The 24,596-nt window shown below is 44.4% G+C and overlaps 2 long non-coding RNA genes across 2 annotated transcripts in view; one reads left to right on the forward strand and one right to left on the reverse strand.

The window, feature by feature from the left end:
- The window catches only part of LOC133388028 (uncharacterized), a 30,991-nt gene extending 13,668 nt beyond the window's left edge, over positions 1 to 17,323 (forward strand). Inside the window, exons 2-3 of the long non-coding RNA XR_009763635.1 lie at positions 12,247 to 12,375; positions 13,729 to 17,323. This is a non-coding gene — a long non-coding RNA (uncharacterized LOC133388028). The remainder of the gene's footprint in view (positions 1 to 12,246; positions 12,376 to 13,728) is intronic.
- The window catches only part of LOC133388055 (uncharacterized), a 73,463-nt gene that overhangs the window by 40,246 nt on the left and 8,621 nt on the right, over positions 1 to 24,596 (reverse strand). The gene's annotated exons all lie outside the window — the stretch shown is intronic.

Here is a 24,596-nt window from a genome sequence, read left to right on the forward strand (position 1 = left end):
GAAGACTTGGATGGAGAGTTCTTAGGATCCTGAATTGTTAATTAACTGTCTTGTCACAGGATGAAAACCCAGTCATAGGGCATTTTTGCCATATTCAATCTATTTTAGCAAGGTTCCCTTTGTTTTGGTGATAAAAAGAGGGTGAGCTTGGAACTGGCAAATGGAATATTCTTGCCCTAACTAACACACTATTAGCAATGTGTCCTTACCATGCTGAAAGGGGATGAGCTTGGACTTCTCAGCATGGGCAAAAGATTATTTCATTTAATTAGGGCAGAACATGTTTTCCATCTTTTTTTTTCTTCTTTTGCTGATGGGGATTATTTGCTGAATTAAACCTGTTGCTTACCTTTAGATGTAATGCTGGATTCTGACTCACACACACTGAGAGTTTCCCTGCCTACCACAAGGATACTCTTACAACTCAGAGCAAAGCCAAATTATGCACACAGATTCAGGGCATGTACAGAGTTCCAGCTGAACTGAGCTTCTCAGTAACAAAGGCACGGGCTTTTTGATACAGGTCTTTTGAGTAACCTGGTCCAAAATCATTTAGGACTCGAAAGGTCAGTAGAAGCAGACAGGGAATCAATGCAGCTGACATAAAATTAGTGCAATGTGCTCTGAACACTGGTATCCCAGCCTCGCATCCAGATGCATTCTGCACCAACAGAAGCTTCCAAGCAATCTCTATTTAAATCATTTTTACCCCACTCTTCAGCCAAAAAAGCTTACATATCAGTCCTTCCTTCAGGATTATACTTTAAAAGACGCAATACAAAAAGAAAAGGGGATAGGAATTGGAGAAGAAAGGAAAACAATCACATTCAGGCACCATTTCTTAACATTACAAAATTCTTAGAGCAACCAGCCGGGATTTAAGCAGTTCAAGAGAGGGAGGGGCCACAAGGAGCTGGCCTCTCAGCAGAGCTGATGGAAAAGCAGCCCGACATAAAGTGCATTGCAGTGGTCTAGTTTTGATGTCTAGAAAATATCACGCCAAAATAAATAACTATGTTCATAATAATGAGATTTTAGATATTTTATTCATTGGTATATATATTTTGTTGTTTTCTGTATTTTTTGCACATAATAATTGTCTGAGGAGAATAAAGTTGAATATTATTTTTCTATTTTTTGTATGTTGGCATTTTATTTTCCAGAGTTAAGACATACACGGCCAATTTTGTATTATTCCTAGCGGCTGCCACCAGCTTCACTTCCACAGACAGCACCAAGTGCAAGAGGGCTCCCAAGTTGTAGAATGGGCCTTTCAGAGAATGTACAATCCTATCCAGAACCCCATTTCACAGACACTGGGTGTATCTGACAGTCAAGCAAAAATAGCAGAACACTTTCTTAATTTTCTTTTAGATTTATTTTAAAAGGAGCACAAGTGGAAATGAGACCGTGGCCTTGCAAAATTTTACTGAGTTTGGTCCAAACAGGCTTCCACACACACCCAAACTTGCACATACATTCCTGGACCTCCTATTTCTGACAGTCTTTTATACTGGGCCATACATGTGGTCTGAGTCTGACCTCAGAGAAATTTCTGGCATGCACGGTTGGCCATCTCCTAGGAAAGAAGAAACTGGACATAGGGCACCTGTGCTCCCAGAAATCATTGTCTCCAGCCTGCTCCTATTTCCTGATTGTACATGACAAGAAACAGAAGCTCAGAGTTCTTCCTTCCTGGCCAAAGGAAAGAGAGCCTTTGATAAAGCCTAACTCAATTTGTGATTGCAATGCAATTTGTTGCTGCTGGACTGGACTGGGCTCTTTCATTGCTCATCAGACAATTGGATTATGAAGAAAACTGCAATAGGAGTTGAGAGGGTTTTTTTATTACCCTCTCTTTCTGTGCCCTCCACATGCACATTCAGAGCAATGTATTCTTTGGCACTGTGGGAAATTACGGATTCTCACAGATGCAACCTCTGTGTCTGAGAGGGGTATAAGGCCCATTACTGTTCAGAGACAAGGGTGTAACAGATTCCTCAACTATCCTCAAATTAACTCTGGTCTACAAGGGAGGGCACAGGGGCATCATAACAACCTTTTTAAAAGAAAAGTTATTCCTACTTTCCACCAGCAGAACTAGTGACACAGCTATTGGACAGGCACACAGACCAACCACTTGGCCATGTTCCAGCGACTGAACTTGCACACTGCCTTCTTGCCCAACTGAGAGTTACAAAAACTAGGCTCAGGGAACAGCTTGCCTCCTTTGAGGGGCTTACTTAGAGGTGACAATCAAATGGGACACCCCATAACTTTCCCTCTTTTCCATACTCCATGAAAGGCTAGGTCTGGGCATCAGGTGGAAATCAAGAAATGAGCTCTGAAGCTGGTTCTAGTGGTTACAACTGCAAGAATCTTACATTTTTCTGACCCAGCATCTTATCTGAACTACAAATGGTGGAAAGCATTCCTTCTAGCTGGCTAGAAACCATATGTTCACTTTCTTCATTCTTCCACATCCTGCAAAATGGGGTGAAGTAGCAATAAGTGGGAGATCAAACGGGGTAAGGTGTTCAGAGCCAATGCTACGTGAGATGTGTTGATTGAAGCACATCTGATTGCCACAGATTTGCTCTCCCCAAATCATAGTTAGATGTGTCAGACTCCTAGATGTGTAGGATTTGACCCCATTGTGTTTATGGAGCTGGGAGAGGAGCAGGAGCCAACAGGCTTACGCAAAGCTGACATGTGTGCCTCTGGTGAGGGCAAACAGACAACTTCATTGCAAAGGAGATGGGGATGCCTGGACTCTTTCCCCCAAAACTAGGGCTACTCCCATGAGCAAGGAAGAAGAAGCAGGACGGCTGCTTATGTACTCTCAACCCTTGCCTGTCCTGAAAAATTAAGACTAAACTGGGAGACTTGATGTTTGGATACAGAAATAATAATGCCTCTTTAAGAAACAGTGATACTTTATCAGTGCTGGAGAAGTTAATTGGACATCCCTTATGTTATTTATTTATTTATTTATTAACAATCTACCTTTGGACTCCTCTGATTTCAATAATTACTATCCAGCATTTAATAATCCATTTTTAGGCAAGGTGATGCATGTGGTTATGATGTAGCTTCAAGTTTTCCTGGGTGCTACTAGCCCACTTCAGGCATTACTCTAACATGCATTGTAGAGCCCTGCATAATGGCTGAAGAGTGGGGATCCTTAAAGGGGCACCTCTCAGGCTGTCTGTCAGTCTCAGGATCAAGGTCAAAGACTGGGCTCTGTTGGGAATATGGATGAGACATAGGAACATAGGAAGCTGACTTAGAATCTAAGACCATTGGTCCATCCAGCCCAGTATGGCCTACACTGACTGGTAGCCAATCTCCAGGATTCAGATGGGGTATATTCCCAGCACTACCTGGAGTTGCTGAGGAATGAACCTGAGACCTTCTGCATGCAAAGCAGATGTTGTACCACTGAGCTAAAGTTCTTCCCCATAGACTGAACCGGCTTCTCTCCTCCTATGTCCAAGTCCTGACTGCTGCTCAGGACGATGACAGGTGTTCAGCCCAGTTTTAGTTGTTCAAGCCTGCCGGGGGGGGGGTCACCACCAACACAGCACCCACAGGTGCACATGTGGCACCTGCAAGAGTGGGTGGTCTCTTCAAGAAAAAAAAAGCCTTCTGCAAGGCTTTTCACAGCAGAACAGTTACTCCTTTCTGTCTGGCTGCCTCATTATTCAAATGTGCCCCTCTGCTTCTGATTGGATGCCAGAAAGGATTACCCTTCCTTCCCATTGGACAGCATGAGGAGAGGGGAGTAGGGGAGTATATGAACTGGGGCTGTCAGGTGTAAGGGATTTCAGGAAGCTGCATAGAGGGCTGGCTGCGAATCCCTCAGGCTGAAGCTTATAAGAAAATCAGTAAGCTGGCAAATGAATCTCAGTGTGAAGGGCACACACCTCTTGCTCTTCCTGAGCCTGTTCTGAGAGGCAAGATGCCTTTCAGGAGACCCACACATACCCCTCTCCTCCTCCTCACCAGGATATGGGGAAGGAAACAAGTAAGAAGAGAGTGGGTCCTAAAAACAAAGGAAAAGGGGACACACACACCCAGCACCTCTTGCCAAGTTGCAAGAAAAAGACCCTCCCGTTTCTCTTACAGAGCTTGTTGGGTGTGCTCTCTCCAACACATCCAACAGCTTCTACCAGACGTTTTGAGTGAAGGTTCTGAAAAGGGAAGAGACCCTTGCTCACTGCTGGCCTGCCGAGGACCTGGTGTCATTCCTCCCCTCCTCCGCATCCCAAAGCAATTAATTCATCTCTTCATGATAGGACAGCCAAGAGACATTGGGAGGGGGATTTCGGGGAGGGGTTCTACTGCCGGTACTGCTGCATTTATGTGGTTGATGGTGAGCTCAGGGGAAATAGCTGCTGGCCAGATAAAACTGGATGTAACTGTTGGCTGATATGGCTCACAAAACAGGCTCAGACAGAGCAAAGAAAATAGGAGGTGGGAAATGTGTCCCTGACAATGAGATTCCTTTGCCTGTTTACTAATTTTCTGATTAGCCCCTGTCTGAGGCATTTGCAGCCAATCCATGCAGCTTATTCAAAGGCAGTCTAAACTTCTTTAGCAGCAAACAGGGGGCAGACTCTGTGCCATCCTCACCACATAGTTCCTTGGGAGGTATATGGTGCATGGGGCAGCACTTGTGCAGAAGACAAAATGATCATAATACTGACACCCTTGTCATCTCATGTGGGTGAGAATTTGGATTCCATTCTCTTAAAGCCCAATTTATCAATATGAGAACTGAAACACTGCCATCCTTTGAAATTCACACTTATTTGAATTTTGTGATGCAGTTTACCAACCACTGTTTATAAAAATGCATATATTAGGGGAAAGTGTGTATATTTATTTATTTATTGCACTTGTATACCACCCCATAGCCGAAGCTCTCTGGGCAGTTTACAGCAATCAAAAACAAATACACAATTTAAACACATATTTTAAAAACAATTTAAAACACAATTTTAAAATTTAAAACAATATAAAAACAATTTAAAACACATGCTAAAATGCCTGGGAGAAGAGGAAAGTCTTGACCTGGCACCAAAAAGATAACAGTGTTGTTGCCAGGCGCACCTCATCAGAAAGATCATTCCATAATTTGGGGGCCACCACTGAGAAGGCCCTCTCCCTTGTTGCGACCCTCTGAGCTTCCCTTGGAGTAGGCACCCGGAGGAGGACCTTTGATCGTGACCGTAGCGTACGGGTGGGTTCGTATCGGGAGAGGCGTTCCATCAGGTATTGTGGTCCCAAGCCATGTAAGGTTTTATAGGTCAAAACCAGCACCTTGAATCGAGCTCGGAAACATACAAGCAGCCAATGCAAGCAGGCCAGAATCTGGTTTCTTTGTTCGAACCGTCTGCTCCCTGTTACCAATCTGGCTGCTGCAATTTGCACAAGCTGCAGTTTCCGAACCGTCTTCAAAGCCCCATGTAGAGTGCATTGCAGTAATCTAATTTGGGAGTTACCAGAGCATGGACAACTGAAGCCAGGTTATCCCTGTCCAGATAGGGATGTAGTTGGGCCACCAACCGAAGTTGGTAGAAGGCACTCCGTGCTACCAAGGCTACCTGAGCCTCAAGTGACATAGATGGTTCTAGGAGAACCCCCAAGCTACAAACCTGCTCCTTCAGGGGGAGTGCAACCCCATCCAGAACAGGTTGGACATCCACCATCTGGTCAGAAGAACCACCCACTAGCAGCATCTCAGTCTTGTCTGGATTGAGCCTCAGTTTATTAGCCCTCATCCAGTCCATTGTCGCAGCCAGGCACTGGTTCAGTACATTGACAGCCTCACCTGAAGAAGATGAAAAGGAGAAATAGAGCTGCGTGTCATCAGCATACTGATGGCAACGCACTCCAAAGCTCCGGATGACTGCACCCAACGGTTTCATGTAGATGTTGAACAGCATGGGGTACAGAACTGACCCCTGCGGAACCCCATACTGGAGAGTCCAGGGTGCCGAGCAATGTTCCCCAAGCACCACCTTCTGGAGGCGACCTGCCAAGTAGGAGTGGAACCACCACAATGCAGTACCTCCCACTCCAAACTCAGCCAGTCTCCCCAGAAGGATATCATGGTCGATGGTATCAAAAGCCACTGAAAGATCAAGGAGAATCAACAGAGTCACACTCCCCCTGTCTCTCTCCCAACAAAGGTCATCATACAGGGCAACCAAGGCTGTTTCCGTGCCAAAACCAGGCCTGAAACCCGACTGCAATGGATCCAGATAATCGGTCTCATCCAAGAGTGTCTGGAGCTGGCCTGCAACCACTCATTCCAGTGTACATGAGTGTACATGAGTGAAAATAACATACAACATACAAAAATGTATTATATGACAAGAAATGACTTGCAAAAGTGTGTACATTAGTCAAAACAGCCTATAAAAATGTGTTTATTAGGAGAAATGCACACTAAAAAGCTGGAGAATTTTCATGAGGATTAAAATTGCAAATTGCTGCAGAAATATGGAGAACTGAATCTAAGAATGGAAAAATGAGAACCTGAGTGAACCAAAGACGACCGATCTTTCCATCCCTAGTTGCATGTGTGTATGCATGAATGGCACACTACTTCCAGGGAGAGGAGTTGAACTGCTCTATTCAGTCGCTGACATGCAATCTTATCCCAGTTGCCGCCACCACCACCACATGAATACTGATTGATTCCAAAATCCATATTAGATTTTTAGGCCAACCAAAATGCCACAAAATTATGTGTGAGCTTTTGAATTCTCCAGAACTTTTCATCAGGCTACACAGGAAACAAAACGCGAGAGGGGAGAAATGGTGGCTGATGGTGATGCCACAGAGTCTGCATCTAGTCAGTCACACTCTCAAGAGAGAACGTGGGAGAAAGTAGCAGACATTCAAATGAGTCTCTGACAGGGGCTCAGAAGGTTTCAGGTTATACCTAGTGCTCCTGGAAAGAAAAATCCATAACATGGTTGTCCCACATATTTGAAACTATATAATCCAGTTCTATAGATATTCATGTGGTTGCGAGCCTTAGACACATCAAAACAAGCCATGTGTCCCTCCCACACCCAGGATTTCAATTCTAGGGTTAACAATTTCTCAAAGAACAAGCAAATATTACAAAAACATTGTAATATTACAATACATATTACAACATTCTCTCTCTCTCTCTACATATATATATTTGTTTTCTTTAGATTTTGTAGACTAGATTGATTTGAGATTTCAGCCTGTTTTATGCCTCAGGAGGGGAGAGTGTCCTTGCACTCGGGTCCTGCTTGCGGGCTTCCCCCAGGCACCTGGTTGGCCGCTGTGAGAACAGGATGCTGGACTAGATGGGCCACTGGCCTGATCCAGCAGGCTCTTCTTATGTTCTTATGTTCTTAATTATTTTGTGGTATTATTTATTGATACTGTTGTAGTTTTTTATTATTATTATGTTCTGAATTGTTTTTATCATATTATTTTGTTCTTTTTATGGAAGCCGCTTTGAGGTCACCTGGTGATGAAAAGCGGCATACAAATATACTAAATAAATAATACTAAATAAATAATAAATAAATAAAAAGTGATTAGAGAGTATCAAGGTTTTTTTTCTCTTTTAAAAAGCCTGATTATGCACATGAGAACAAATCCTGGAAAGAAAATAAATTTCTTAAGGTTCTTTCCTGGGAGGAAGGAGGCAGTCTTTTCTGTGTTTCCCACTTTTAAGAGTCTATATGAGTCATGAAGCTCAGTTGGGAAGAGCTCACCCTTTTAAAATGCGTCCACTGCACAGTTTTGGGGGAGGAGAATGTTCACCCTCATTAGTGATATCATAGATACTAACCAATCAGGTACCCATGCGTCACATAAACACCTTATTCCCCACATCCCACATGGCAAATGAGGAGCTAACTGCCAGCCAGGAGAATTGTATTTAAACTGCAACCTTGGCATATGTATTTGAGTGTTTGGTAAACATCATTGAAGTGATCTAGCAAAAAAAGCAAAGGAAAAAGGTGCACCTTGAAATTGTGGGGTATTTTTCTTTTCAAAATGCCACAGGAAAAGACATGCAGTTTCCCAGGAATTGAAGGGCCTTGCTGATAATTTCCTCTTTCAAAAAGTAGAAGAAGGAACAAGGGGATCGGCAATCCTGGCCCTGATCTTAACTAACAGGGACGAATTGGTCACGGGAATTAAAGTGGTCGGTACCCTGAGGGAAAGTGACCACGTAATGCTGGAATTCGTGATTCTGGGGAAAGCCAAAGAAGAATATAGTCAAATATGGACCTTGAATTTCAGGAAAGCCGATTTTAGCAAGCTCAGGGAAATGATGGGTAGGATCCCGTGGCTAGATAGACTAAAGAAAAAAGGAGCCCAAGAAGCGTGGGAGTTCATGAAGAACGTATTACAAAAAGGGCAATTGCAAACAATTCCAAAGAGGAAGAAAAATGGAAGACAGCAGAAAAAGACAATGTGGCTACACGGAAGACTGGTGGAGGAGGTAAAAATAAAAAAGAGCATGTATAAAGAATGGAAGGAAGGACACATCACCAAGGAAGAGTACTGACGAATGGCTCGGGCTTGCAGGAATAGTGTAAGGAAAGCTAAAACCCAGAATGAGCTGAGGCTGGCGAGGGAAGCGAGGAACAACAAAAAGGGATTTTTCAGATATGTTCGAAGCAAGAGAAAGACCAAAGAAACGGTGGGTCTGCTGCTCAATGAGGATGGCAAAATGTTGACAGATAACAAGGAAAAGGCAGAACTGCTCAATGCCTATTTTGCCTCCGTTTTCTCCCAAAAAGGGAACGCTGTGCAACCTTGGATCGGTAGCAATCTCAGTAAGGGGTCGGGATTGCAGTTCGAGATTGATAAGGAGATAGTCAGGAAATACCTAGTTAACCTAAATGAGTTCAAATCTCCAGGGCCTGATGAACCAGAGTATTGAAGGAACTTGCTGATGTACTCTCGGAACCTCTTGCCATCATCTTTGAGAAATCCTGGAGAACGGGAGAGGTGCCGGAGGATTGGAGACGGGCAAACGTCGTCCCGCTCTTTAAAAAGGGTAAAAAAGAAGATCCGGGGAATTATAGGCCGGTCAGTCTGACTTCAATACCGGAAAAGATATTAGAACAGATAATAAAAGAGTCCATTGGCAACTATCTAGATGACAGTGCTGTGATTGGTAGGAGCCAGCATGGGTTTGTCAAGAAAAAATCCTGTCAAACTAATCTCATCTCTTTTTTTGATCGGGTCACTAGCTTAGTAGATGGTGGAAATGCTGTATATGTCATCTATCTAGATTTCAGCAAAGCATTTGACAAAGTCCCCCATGACCTTTTGATTAGCAAACTGGTAAAATGCGGACTAGATGGAAATACTGTCAGGTGGATTCACAAAAAAACGTACTCAAAGAGTGGTCGTCGGTGGCTCTGTTTCTGACTGGAAGGAGGTTTCGAGTGGAGTGCCACAGGGTTCTGTCCTGGGGCTGATACTCTTCAACATTTTTATCAATGACTTAGATGACAGGGTGGAGGGAAGCCTTATGAAATTTGCGGATGACACGAAACTGGGAGGGATAGCTAACACAATGGAAGACAGGAATAAAATCCAAAGGGACCTGGATAGACTAGAAAATTGGGCTGAAATTAATAAAATGAAATTCAATAAAGACAAATGCAAGATTCTGCACTTAGGCCACAAAAACAAAATGCACGGGTACAGGATGGGAAATACCCGGCTTAGCAGTAGTGCGTGTGAGAAGGACCTTGGAATTGTAGTGGATCGCAAGTTGAACATGACCCAGCAGTGTGATGCTGCGGCAAAAAAAGCATACGCGGTTTTGGGCTGCATAAACAGAGCTATAGTTTCCAGGTCGAGGGAAGTAATAGTCCCACTATATTCTGCATTAGTCAGGCCTCATCTGGAATACTGCGTTCAGTTCTGGGCGCCTCATTTTAAGAAGGATATAGACAAGTTAGAGCGGGTTCAGAAGAGGGCGACGAGGATGATAGCCGGTACAGAGAACAAGTCTTATGAGGACAGGTTGAAGGAACTTGGCATGTGCAGTCTGGTGAAGAGAAGGCTGAGGGGTGACATGATTGCACTCTTTAAGTACCTGAAGGGCTGTCACATAGAGGAGGGTACAGATTTGTTCTCTGCTGCCCCAGAGGGTAGGACTAGGTCTAATGGTTTTAAGTTGCAAGAGCATAGATTCAGACTGGATATTAGAAGGAACTTCTTGACAGTAAGGGCGGTTCGGCAATGGAACCGACTGCCTAGGGAGGTGGTGGGATCCCCTTCACTGGATGTCTTCAAGCAGAGGCTAGACGGCTGTCTGCGGGAGATGCTCTAGCTGTGGATTTCCTGCTGTGATCAGGGGGTTGGACTCGATGGCCTACAAGGCCCCTTCCAACTCTATGATTCTATGATTCTATGAAGGGATTGCTGTGGGAAGATCACCTGGAGCCTTTGCAATAACTTTTGTAAAATGTAACCACTGCACAGTCCCAATACACAATTTCCAACAACTAGAAAGGCCCATAATCTATCTATGGCACATTCTTCATTTATGCAAGAAGACACCAAATGCTGTGGCATTTTAGAGACTGAGGGCCACTTCGCTCATTGATTCTCCAGACGTAAAGATTAACTGGGGAGTTGGTCAACAATTGCATCCAAGGCCAAAAAACAAAGTGCCACATGTGCCACAATGTATACATTAACCAATTGTGACGTGCATGCTTCTGGGACACAGAAAAGAAACTGGTCCTAATTGGTTTACTGCCACTTTGTGCTCAGGCCATGTAGAACAGGATTCTGAATCGTAATCAGAGTGTGTACACATGCGTGTGCACACACACACACACCCCACACACAGAAGTCTCTAGGAAGAAGAGAAAAGATACTGAGATTCCAAGAAATACGTGGAATAGCTCTTTATCTTTTCTTCTTAGGCCATTACTCTTTCTCTAACTTTTATCAGAGCTTGATACTGGCCTCTGCGCGCAGCTCACCCCAACTTTAACTAGATATCCAACAGGAGTGTGGATTGATTCAGCATTGTAACTTCAGTCCATGCACCATACCATCCTACAAATATAAAACCTGAAGGTAATAAACTTAACACATTTGTCCCAGAGTTGTTGCACGTTAAGTCTGACGTGCTGGTCTAACTGCAAACTAACTGGCACACTGGTATTAGTGCTTTGGTATATACTAAGAGCTCGGGGGGTTGGCTTTTCCCAGCTATGTTTGCTTGGCTTGTCATCAGCACCATCCAGTCCCCAAAATATTTTGATGATTTATTTATTTATTTATACACTGCTTAATCATTAGCATATCTAACAGCAGATCAGCTCTGACCCCATCTGTACTCTTTTTCCAGACTGAAAACACTGATGACCACCTGTGTAGGATGAGGTAGGGCCCAATAACTGCAAGCAGCAAGTATCTTCTCTACATGTCCTGAAGCCTCCTCCAGGCCATGTGAGGGCTTTAATGCAGAGGTAAATGCAACACAGAGCAGCCTTTGCAGCCAGCTTTTTCCACCCAAGCAAGAACATTTTCTCTCCAATTGGCTCCTGCCTCCAGGTTAGCAGACAGAGTACCAGTGAGTAGACTTTCTAATGACAGAAAAGTGCCTCCCACCAAATTTGATATTCTAGAGGTTTCCAATCCACACACTGGCTAGACTGATTCTGCTTAGCTCCAACATCATCTCAAAAGAAGAAATTGTTGCCTGGCCTTAGCTCCATGGGAGAAAGGGAGGGCAGGCATTGTTTGCCTGTGTGATGCCGCTGCTATGAATACATTAGGGCAGCCGATAAAGCTCTAATACTCTGCAGGTCTAAGGCTTCGGTTATTGGAATTGATTTTCTAACATCTTATTAAAGTGTTTGTGCAAGCTGCCTAGCCAGCTGCACCTTCCTGTGGCCTTGCGCAGCTGAACGCTCTTTCACAGTATCTCCATAATGGGCTCCTTTTGACCTTGTGGTAGGTAGTTATAGACTTCACCGTGCCTCATCATGTGCTCAGGTAAACACCGGCACAGGAGCAATGTCACTGTCCAGAATACCAGCCTGAGCTGCCAAAGAGACAAGGGTGACAACAGCAGAATGGAATGAATGTCATTGACCACCACAGTTGTGTACTATGCAGAGCCAGGCCTTTGGCTAGCTTTTTGCAGGGCCATTTTCCTTGCGAGAAGACAGTAATGGAGACTTATGTTTATTTACAAAGGTACAAGTTGAGCTGGAGGGAAGGAGGCCAGTGCACGGTGCTAATCTTGAATTCAGCAACAACTCACCCAAAGGCAAACAGCATTTCATTGGAGCCCCATGTGATGTTCCTGCTTATAGTGTAAATATGGTAAGGGCTGTTTATATAGAAGACATATGGTAAGTGGAGTGAAAGAGGAGGGGGGAGTACATGAGCAGTAGAATGCTGGATGATTGGCTGAGCGTTTGAATGGCTGGGAGTATAAATGGAAGGATGACAGTTGAATCTGGGTGGTGGATGTTGGGAGTGTGGAGAAAGAGGTGTTTGAGGGTGGAGGTCAGGAGTGTGGAGAAAGAGGGAGTTGGAGTTCTGATTAATAATAAGTCAAGTACAAAACAGGAATAGATGAAACCATACGCTTGTGAAACATTCTAAAACTAATCTTGTTATTTCTGATATTTAATAAATACTTATTTGGTTTACCAAAGGCCTGATCCTTGGCTGGGGGATATACAGACTGGAAGGGAGGGCAAGGTAATTACCAAGGCTGAACAGAAACAGTATCTAATGGTGGCAGCGGTGAAGGGAGGAATAATAACAATTCAAGTATCCAGAGCAACCCAGAGTTGTATGCGTTATCTATAAAGATACAAGGGGGTTGGGAACAGCATAAGCACGCAGTCACAAAAGTAACCAGCTAGAGAGAGACTCAGGCAAAGTCTCTGGGAGTATTGGTTATAGGACGTGACTGGTGGTGCTGCCTAGCAGGGGGATCTAGTGAGATCTGTGCTAGAGCGGAGTGAGAAACCATATAAAGGACGGTCCGGACTAGTGGTATCCCTGGTGGTGCCTAGTGAAAGGCAGTAGCCACAAGCAGGTGGGAACCTGACAGGGAGAACCAGGGAAGGACGTCACACCCCACTTCCAGGTTCTTCCTCCTTACTGCAGCATTCCAACTACTAAGTTGTTTCAGTCTCCCTACCCAAGTGGGTGGGGTATAACCAGAGCTTGGAAAAGTTACTTTTTTGAACTACATCTCCCCATCAGCCCCAGCCAGCATGGCCACTGGATTGGGCTGATGGGAGTTGTAGTTCAAAAAAGTAACTTTTCCAAGCTCTGCGCCGTATAACCAACAGCTAGTAGCAATCTATCACAAAAGCTGAAGCTCATTCAGAGAGCATCTTAGCTATCGGCTAAGCAAAATCCTACAGTAAAGGTTATCTCATTGTGCATCGCCAAAACAATGTATTTCCCATGTTTGGAGTTCTCAAAGAGGGTGGAGGTCATTTCCTTTGTTTCTGGCATCTATTTAACCATTGCAGAAAGCAGAATTTCCCCAGAGCTTCCTTCCTCTGACCTCCAGCAGCCCACTCTAAACTTCCTGGCACAATTACATCACAGATCTATTGCTTTGAATCCAGTTGGTTGAACTGCCCTTCTGTTCCTCATTACTTTTGTGCAGTCCTTAATTTAATCTCTCTCCTTGTTTTTTTCCCCTTCTAGTTTTGCCTATGGGAGCTGATGGCTTGGAGGCAAGCAGGTAGTGGCAAGAAGGGTAACTAGGCTGGTAAGGAGGTGCACCATCAAGTCTGTTAGCAGGTACAGAGAGAAGAGCACCCCAAAACAACTCAGTCTGCAGCTGAGCAAGGACCAGGCTGACCTTTCTTGTCCTCACTGCCTTTTGTTGAGCTGGTACAAACAAATACCACCCAATAAAATGGTGCAGAGATTAAAGTACCTGGGTCCCACTGCCAGAGATCCCAATTCAAGAGGTCCAGTGCTTCAAGTTTCTAGCAACCTGCAATTGTGTCCAGTTACTATAGTCCGCACTGGCAAAACTAACTGCAATGAAATCATTTTTCATGGAACAGAATTAGATTGTGTCCTGCTCAGGGAGGAAGCCATGAGACAGAGTCAAAGGTAGGAGTAATTCCTGTTTTATTAAAGGAATTGATACATCAAAGGCACAACGCTTCATATAGGTCTCTATGCTAACTCACTGAGGTCCCTAACTAAACTCTACACATGCTCTGCGGCATATGGAACAAGTTTACTCAGCACCCAAACCCAGGAGCTGCAGTCTTAAGTAGGAAACATTTTACAGCGTAATCTCTTCGCAAAACCTCCCTCTGCCCCATCCTTTTCTCACAGCGTCTGGAGTGAGGTGAAGGGGGACGAGCTTCCGTCAAGTCATCTGAAAGAACTGGCTCCTTAACAGCAACCTTGAGGTCAGGGGGCGGGAAAGCATTTGAATCATCCTGGAAGCCACTTGGCAAAGGGGGAGTGCACGCACGCTCCGAAACATCGCCCAACTGCTGTCCTGGCATGACCGGGGCCTGCGCGCTGTCCTCTTCGGAGGCTGCGCCTTCCGTGGAAATTGGCATGACGTGAAACCCACTCCCTTCCCCAAGGTCTTAAGAAGACAACAACTACTGGTTCCTCCACGCCTTCTGACAGCTAGGGAACCTGAAACTCATGCCTTTTCCCTCCCTGGACCTCACGAGAGAGCTGGGGCTCAACAGATTGCCTTCTTCAGAAACAGGGAAACCATGATGTCATAGAGAACTAGGAGTTTAATGTGAAATTAAAAGAGTTACATGTGATCCTTCATTCACGTGTTTTCAGCCGGCCAACCTGCCTCCATTTCTAACAGGGTTACATCAGGTTACCATATGTTTTACTCCAGATACGGACTTCTCATGGCATACATCCTATTTTAGGACAGCAGGAAGGAAGGTGGGGAGGTTCTCAAATTAGAGTTCCCAGGAGCCAGAATCCGACATCTTGCCTCATGTACCATGAGCACCCTGTTTCTACTGTAAACCTGACAGACTGAGCTCTTTGCTTCAAGAGCACCATCTAGGCTGAGATACTAATTTTCCTCACCATCCAGCCAGCTAACTCCAAGGGCTAATTCTGGTGCCACCAGGCCATACAAAACCCTAGCCCCAAAACTTAATTTGAATGTTTAAAATATGTCTGGTTTGAGACAGTGTATATGCCTGCTCATTGCTGCCTTAGATTTTGACTCCTGACTGGTTATGACTATGTACATACTTCTGGCTACTCTAATCTTTGCTTGCTGCTCTGGAACTCAATGCCTGCCTGCTGTGGACCATACTTGGGCTGACACCCTTCTGCCTCACTTGGACTGATGGCTTCCTCCCAGAACTGAACTGCCTGGAACCTGACCTTTGTTGAGGCTTGATATGTAAGGACATAAAAAGAGCCCTGTTGCGTCAGGCCAGTGAGTGGCCCATCCAGTCTACATCCTGTTCTCCCCGTGGCCAACCAGGTGCCTTTGGAAAGTCTGCAAGCAGGATGTGAAGTGCAACAGCATTCTCTCAACTTGTGATTCCCAGCAACTGGTATTCATAGGCAAAGTGCCTTCGACAGTGGAAACAGAACACAGCCATCATGGTTAGTAGCCACTGATAGCCTTTTCTTCTGTAAATTTGTCTAATCTCCTTTTAAAGCTATCCAAGCTTGCAGCCATCACTGCCCCTTATGGGAGTAGATTCCATCGTTGCTGTGTGAAGAAGTATTTTCTTTTGTCTGACGTCAGCTAACATTCAGCTTCATTGGATGTTCATGAGTTCTAGTTTTATGAGAGGCAGAAAAACTTCTCTCTATCTACTTTCTGCACACCATGCCTAATCTACACCTCTGTCATGTTGCCCTTGCTTATCTTTTTCTAATCTAAAAAGCCCAAAATATTGTAATCCTTCCTCATAGGGAATTCCTTCAACATTTTGGTTGCCGTTTTCTGGAAAATTGTGGTAGTTAGTCAAAACTGCATACAAAAATGTGTTTATTAGGAAACTAGGAACTTTGCCCCTGCAGACCTCATGAGCCAACCCCACCCTATCAGGCACCCCCATCCCCCACTTGCAATATCCCCCAGTGCCTCCAAGTGTTAGCACATATCGGCCACCATGGGCCCGCTCACCTCACCTGTTCCTGCACCACTGTAGGCCCCTGCTGCCCCCCATCAAGTCCTGCCAGCGTGCAGCAACACCTGAGCCACTTACCGGCCTCTCACCCAGATGCTCAAGCTGCTGCCACCCCTCTTCCTCCCACCCATCTTCCTTTCTTCCTCTCCAGCCTGAGCAGTGTGGCTCAGTCGCAGTTTGCAATGCCACCTGTCTGTGGTCAAGCAAACTGCAGCATGATGGATTAGCAGTTTAAAAAAACATAGTATAGAGAGAGATAAAGAGAAATTCATATTAAAATGCTGACAAATTTTCATGAGGATTTTTTTTTTAAATCACAAATTGCTACTGAAATGTGGAGAACTGAATTTAAGATTTGAAAAATTAGAAACTGAGAGTACCAAAATTGATAGATCTTTCCATTCCTATTGGAATGATACATCACCACCAGATCATAGTTCAGGAAACTGCCATGCCGAAGTTTCCCTAGATGAAACTGCTGGAAGGAAAGGTGGGATATAAATAAAATAATAAATAAATAAAATAATAAATAAAACTGGTGCAAATAGGACACAGTCTCTCTGTGTGACCCACAATAGTAGGGCATAGCAGAATTCAGTGTCTTTTCTTTCTTTTAAAGACTTTGAAAAATATGATTAGTTAAATTTTAGTTTCCTCCACTCCGACTTTTAAAAATTTCCTCAAATGTACAGGAAATAAGGAGTCAAACAGTTTAATAACATATGATGTACATATTAAAAATATTAAATAGTAATAATTCTAACAATGTTAATGTCAGTCTACAAATCATGTAAAGCCTGGTGGTAAGCAACTTTGCCTGATGCTGAGGTTACATTCTTCCTTGCCATCATAATACTGCTGTGTATTATGTCCTTATGTTTATAAGTATAGCCCCCTCTGCAAATATGCAAGCCATGGCCCTAGGCTGACAGGGACAGCTCCACCAGTAGGCAAAGTGAGGGGAATATCTCAGGTGGAGGTTCTAAGGGATCTGTAGCAGCCCCCCCCCCATTCTGCTGAGGTAGCGATTCCATGGCTGTGATACTTGCTTGTTGCTATGAATGTCAGATAATACCAACAAAAACAGAAATGCAGATGAAATTGCTGATGTTCACTTATTCGTCCCATGTCCGGAACAGAAATCAATCCAGTAAATACAATCAGTGTTCACTGTTGTACTTGCTTTCAGTCTGCAAATGATACATAATTGAGTATGGGTTTTTTTCACCATTTACATTGCATTTCCTTTGCATTCAAATGAATAGGGTAGAATAACATGATGACAGCATAACTTAAGAACTTGATTTTTGACAGACTAATTGTAGCAGAACAGAAACATTGCTGCATGCAGCGAATACAGGGCAGAATGGAAAACAATGCCTTTTTTACATCCTTCCACAGTCATTAACCAAAATGGAGACAATAGTCAAGAAATCAGAAGAAGGCTAGGACTGGGGAGGGCAGCTGTGAGAGAACTAGAAAAGGTCCTCAAATGCAAAGATGTTGTATCGCTGAACACTAAAGCCAGGATCATTCAGACCATGGTATTTCCAATGGATGTGAAAGTTGGACAGTGAAAAAAGCTGATAAGAGAAAAATCAACTCATTTGAAATGTGGTGTTGGAGGAGAGCTTTGCGGATACCATGGACTGAGAAAAAGACAAATAATTGGGTGTTAGACCAAATTAAACCAGAACTATCACTAGAAGCTAAAATGATAAAACTGAGGTTATCATGCTTTGGACAAATAATGAAACGACATGATTCATTAGAAGAGACAATAATGCTGGGGAAAACAGAAGGGAGTAGAAAAAGAGGAAGGCCAAATGAGATGGATTGATTCCATAAAGGAAGCCACAGACCTGAACTTACAAGATCTGAACAGAGTGGTTCATGACAGATGCTCTTGGAGGTCGCTGATTCATAGGGTTGCCATAAGTCGTAATCGACTTGGAGGCACAGAACAACAACAAAACTTGTTGCTGGCCTCGGCTGGATAGCTATCTTGCTTAGGTCCTTTCTCCTAACAAATCAGAAGTGCTGGGAGGAAAAACCAATGAACAAGCAGGCAGAGGCAGCCAGTCTAGGCCATGCGCTCCAGCAGAAGTAGCACACATGCATGAAATGCTCTGCTTGCATGATGCACACTTCACCACCCCTGCTGCATTGCAGGATTTGTTTGAACAGGTGCCAGGTAAGTAAGTCGAAGCAATGAGGTGTTGAAGGACAGAGCTGTATGTTGTGCCACGCGGTCTGCCCTACTTCCCCTAAGCTAGCCTGCTGCCCTCAGGGATACTGAAGGATGCTGTCCCATTGCCAGTCTTAAAGTAAGAACCAGCTGCCAGTCTGGACAACATAGTGTCCTTTGCCCCAGGTAGCAAGATGTCTTCAGTGAGCCCTGTAGTTACTCTTAGACTGGTGTTTGAAAAATAGGTCCCTGGGTCGTCTGTGTTCAGGTGCAAGCATGCAAGGCTCATATCATAACTGTTTCTTTACCATTCAGTCTCTTTCAACAGATCCGCAAGTACAGTGGGTATACAGTATTCATTCCTTCATTGCCTCTACCTTGAAGTGTGCTGACAATGTTGGTGCTGATGCTAGTGTTTGCATCATAGGAAGAGGAGACTGGCTTTCTGGCTGACCAGGGAGCAAGGGGTGGCTTACACTGCCATGTGATGATGCTCTAGAAGATGAGCCATTTCATTTCTCCGCAGCTGGTTGGCACAAGTTGCTGGCAGCAATTCAGTGTTTAATTGCTGGTGCTGTACTGACTGAGCTATCTGAGGTGGGGAAGGCCTTTGCTTTTTCATGGCAGTATAAACGAGCCTTGTGGAAGACAGTCCTCAGTGAGGACAGCAAATAGCACAGCACGTAGACAGTAATAGCATAAAGTGTATGCAACAAGCTTGATGGCAGGTATGTGTGATGCACATGCCCTTGGGCTGCAAAGATCACATAGTGTGCACGTATATAAGCAATCACATACAATTCTGCAGTTGCTCACTGTAATATAGGGCACGACAATTATCTCACAGTGTCCTTTGTAGAAGCCAAAAACATAGCCAACATAGTTGGAGCTCATTACTTGTCTTACTGCAACTGCAGCACTCTGCCTTTCCTAGCTCTGTCAACAGCTCCAACAGAAACACTTCAAAGGGAACAGCAGTAGCCACAATGAGTGAGAAAGTTAAATTTAACTCTGTGTGCATTATCCCGCTAGGAGTGTGTTGGTCGGGCTGTGGCACGTGCATATACTTCTGTAGAATTGCAAACATTAGTAACCCGGGTTTCTTTTTGCAAGAGTTTGTATCTATTGGGCCCATAAGAAGAGGTAATCTTGTCAAGGCTCCCTAGTATGGTCTAGCTCAAGACATGTGATTGCAAAGTTTATATCTCAGTACTGCTATGTAGACATTACATGTTTTCACATCTCAGTGATAAATAAACTTCAGCATTGCAAGTGCTACTTAAAAGGACTTACCAGTGATCACCCTTGGAACTTCTTAAAGAAATACCAATGTATTTGGATAAAGATGTCTCCCAAATGATAACCTGAACCCTGATACCAACACATCAGTTCATTCTAATCTACAGGCATATAAAATAAAAGCGTGTTCCCTCACGCAAGTGAATATAACAGACCCTCCGTGGCTATACGGATGGATCACTTTCACATCTAGAAAAATAGAACCAACTCCACTGTCCATTGTGAAGCCTGAAGTCAGAAGGTGGTGTTTGGCCCTGAACTTTTGATGCATTGCTGAAGAGTGTTTTGGAGCATGTGCAGAGTTGGTGGCCATCATTGCCTCTTGTGGGAGCGAATGCCATAGTTTAACTATGCGCTGTGTGAAGGACTTTATTTTGTCTGTCCTGAATTTTCTGACATTCAGCTCATTAGACGTCCATGAGTTTTAGTGTTACGAGAGAGGGAGAAACTTTTCTCTATTCACTCTCTCCATGCCATGCATAATTTTATACATTTTATACACCATGCATAATTTTATACATTTCTATCATGCCACCTCTTACTCGCCTTTTCTCTAAACTAATAAGCTCATAGGGGAGTTGATTATCTTGGGTGCCCTTTTCTGAACCTTTTCCATCTCTACAATATCCTTTCTGAGGTAAGGCAGCCAGAACAGTACACAATATCCCAAATGCAGCCACAATATACATTTATATATCGGCAGTTTTATTTTCAATATCTTTTCTAATGATCCCTAGCATGGAATTTGTCTTTTTCACAGCTGCCTGACACTGGGTCATTGGGCTAACCTCTACGACCCCAAGGTCTTATTCCTGGTCAGTCACCACCAGTTCAGACCCCATGAATATATATGTGAAATTAGGAATTTTTGCCACGCTGTGTATCACTTTATACTTGTTTACATTGAATTGCATTTGCCGTTTTCCTGTCCATTCACTCAGTTTGGAGATGTCCCTTTGGAGCTCTTAACAATCCCTTTTTGTTTAAACAATCTTGAACAATTTGGTATCATCAGGAAACCTGGCTACCTCACTGCTCACCCTCTAGATAGTTTATGAAAACGTTAAAAAGCAAAAGTCCCAATACCGATCCTTAGGGGATTCCACTTTATATATCCCTCCATTGGGAAAACTGTCCATTTATTCCTATGTTCTTCCTGTGACTTAATCAGTTCCTGATCCACAAGAGGACTGTCTTCTTACTCCATGACTACTAAGCTCGCTTAGGAATCTTTGGTAAGGTTCTTTTTGAAAGGAAGTACACCATGTCAACTGGATCACCCAGGGCTAGGGCCAGGCATGACTGGGCCCTTAGATACCACACTGTCCTGAGCTTGCAGCACCATAACTCAACACCCCCCCAATGCAGATGGTGTGGGGATAATAAGCCTGTCCACATGCCCCACCTACCTCTCACATTTTGTGAATGACACATACACGTAGCATGTGTTCCTGTCATCGACCAAGATGGCAGTGGGGGCACCAGCCTCTTAGGGAAGCCCAGGCCACCATGTTGGGTGATGGCAAGCATGCCCACACAGCACGCAAGGCATTCACACTGATGGGAGAGGAAGGTGGGGTGTGCAGGTGGGTTTATTCAAGCCTGCACTGTCTATATTGGGGGGGTACCTGAGAGCTCCCTCTCCACGATCTGCAGCAGTGGGATCACAAAACAGGATAGCCACCCTCCTACCCTAAAAAGGGGCCCTTCAGGTGCCCCTCTGGGCCGCAGGGGCCGTCAGCCAGGGCCCAATCTGACCGCCCTCTGGTGCCAGCCCTGGGATCATCTCTATCTATAGGCTTGTTGACACTCTCAAAGAACTCTAATAGGTTAGTGAGATAGGACTGACACTTGCAGAAACCATGCTGGTTTTGCTTCAACAAAGCTTGTTCTTCTATATGCTTGGCTATTTTATCTGTAACAATACTTTCCACCAGATTTCCCAGGGCAGTTGTTAAGCTAACTGGCATTTAATTTCCAGGATCCCACCCCAGATCCTTTTAAAAAATTGGTGTTATATTGGCCACTTTCCAGTCCTCAGGTGTGGAAGCTGATCTTAGGGACAAGTTACATATTTTTGTTAGAAGATCAATTATTTCTCCCAACATTTCTTTAACAAAGAAAAGAAAAAGAAAAACATTTACACAAGGCTGAAATCAACAGGGGCAGAAGGGGGGTGCTTAACCCTCTTACTCCCTGCCATTTGTCTGCTTTTCTCTTTGCAGAAATCCTGTGTCCTTTCCCCTGTTAGAAGAAGAGTGGGTTGGGAATGAGCTTGAGTAGACAAGCAGGAAAGGACATGGTTTCATAGCTCCTCGCTTCTTCAGTCTCCCTTAGCTGCTTTTTCCTTAAAAAAAAAAAAGAGTTGAGGGAAAGAATCATAGATAAGGTCATTGTTCCCATGGTGGTGATAAAGGGGCAATATTGCCACTGTGTTACATAATAGCCACAATCATTTTTGTTTGTTCCAGTATTTTGAAAAAACCCAAGAAAAACTTTTTGATCAGATGCAGAAGTGGAATGATGAATGTCTGCTTCATACTACTGGACAATAACGCCTCTATCTCCAGCATGGCTCAACAGTTAAATATCTGAGCATATCACCATGTCTCCTACTCAGATTATTTTTGGAAGGTGGATATTCTTTGGTCAGGAAAGGCTACACTAAGTTCCACAAATCCAGATGGGCTGAAGACCACTGTGTGACTAAGCCCAAATGACATGTAATGCTAAATGTGTCATTAGAAACTATATTAAAATTTTAAAAATGTATTAAGCCTGGGCGTCCTTAATTTTCAAACACCATTATGTAGTTTCTAATGGCACATTTAACATCACATCTAGTTTGACCCTAATTTTAATCCTATCCACCAACTAGACGCATGAAATTTTGCTATGATTTCCTAAACTGCTACATTCTTGAAAGGTTCGTTGATCAAGGTGGAGAGTAAAGGGTCTCAGACTTGCTGAGCATTGATGGATGAAGGTTGCCACTTACTACTCAGTTTTTAAACACACACACCGTTGCTATTGGACAGTTTGTCAAGTTATTGGACAGCTTGAGCTACATCTACACAACAGTAGCTAGGTGGAGAGACACTGGGCCAGTCCACCTCTGGAGCTGAAATGATTTTTTTTTTAAGTGCACATTGGGAATTGAATTCACCAAGGCCACAATCCTGTGCTCCCACTCACCCCTACGTGTGGCCCTCAGGGGCAAAATCTGGCATGGAATTAGTGCCCACAGAAAAGTACCCGGTTCTTCACAGATTGTTCAGTAGCATAGGACCAAATCAGCAAAGGGAAAGAAAGCAAAATGCAAACGGATAGACAAACTGTGACACATTTAATGGAGGACCCTTTTCCATTTCTAGCTAACCAACAGAAGTCTGGATATGCCCCCTTCTTCAGTGTCTGATGTGGAGTCTCTCCATCTGTGCCTTTTACCCGATTCTCTCTGCCTTCAGATCTGCCTGTGATTACATAGGAAGCAAGGCAGCCAGCTGCACACCCAGCCAAAGCCATTTGCCTAAGCTGCTTCCAGATCCCCATTGTTCTCCCTGCTTTATCCTTGAATGTGTTCCACAATGCATGTGGCATGAGCTACTGCCATTAATCCTTAGGAGTGCACAGACTAAGGAGTGAAAGTCCCCCAACCCCACCACGGCTGCCTTGCGGGGGGGGGTCAAGTGAACGGCTGGAAATTCTCACTACAGCAGCAAGGACTTGAATATTTGGCCGGGGGTGGGTGAGGTTTCTGTGCTCCCATACTAAGGTGGGTACTATGACAACTTTCTGAATCATGCCATTCCCCATTTCTAGCTTCTCCTTTTGTTTCTTGTTCTCATGTGATTTTAATACGATGCCCCTCCTATCTCTCCCCCACCCCACCCCAATCCTCCTAGGGAGTGTGGTTAGCAGCCAAAGTGCATGCAATCAGTCAGAGCCAGCAATTAAGCAGCAGCTGCAGAAGCAGAGCCCCTGGTACTGCCACGTCAATATCCCATTAGCCAGGAGACCCATCCATTATTTGCAATTGGACAGAGCCCAGAAAGCTGGGGGGTGACGCACCCCCCACCCTCCATGAGTCAACTGGAAATTCAATTGTGGAGCTGAGGCCCCATCCGTCTTCCCCTGCACAAGAGGCAGAGCGCTGGTCCCATTCAGCCTCATTAGCACAGCAGCAACCAAGCTCCCCAACACAGGCAATCGCTCCTCACATGCACATGTGACCTGCTCACTGAGTGGCTAGAGCACCACATAGTTATACTCAGGGCTTGGCTCAATGCAGAGAAGGCAAAGGAAGCCATCTGTTAGTGAAGGGATGGATTCTTCACCGTTGCCAACTGATCAGACAAATGGTGTACCTTGCTCCGGCTTCTTCTGCAGACATCAGCTGGTAAAGTTTTGCACAGTCAGAGACAGAGATGAGTATCACCACCTTGGTACACTATTCCCACACTTTCTCCCTTCTCTGCTTCTGTTTTCCCAAACTGGCTCTCTGGGGAGGGCAAGACAACATAATGATAAAAGAACTGAGGAAGCCGTGCTAATTGGTCCTGGGCCCCATGGGCTTGGCCGTTAACAAGCAGAAAAATGACCACAGAGACATAAATCCAGTTTTCATTAACTTGTAAACAATGCACTCTCAACTGTGCCTATTTGCTAGTCCCACTTTTTAATCACCGCCCCTGTCTTTTGGGGACACCTGGTTAATTTTGTAGTGCGAGTTGCTATATCAGTCATTCTCCAGGCTTCAACTCTCCCCAGGATCTCTGTACATGAAACTGCTAAGTGGCTGCATTTTGCATTAAATGCATCTTGTGTCTAGTACACTTGCATGTAAATGTTTATAACATAATCATCCAAGATACACCAATGCCCACATACACCACCGGTGTAACTGCAGTGAAGCTGAGTTGGGATCCTAT

Source organism: Rhineura floridana, chromosome 1 (assembly GCF_030035675.1).
Source record: "Rhineura floridana isolate rRhiFlo1 chromosome 1, rRhiFlo1.hap2, whole genome shotgun sequence".
In the NCBI taxonomy this organism is placed as follows: domain Eukaryota; kingdom Metazoa; phylum Chordata; class Lepidosauria; order Squamata; family Rhineuridae; genus Rhineura; species Rhineura floridana.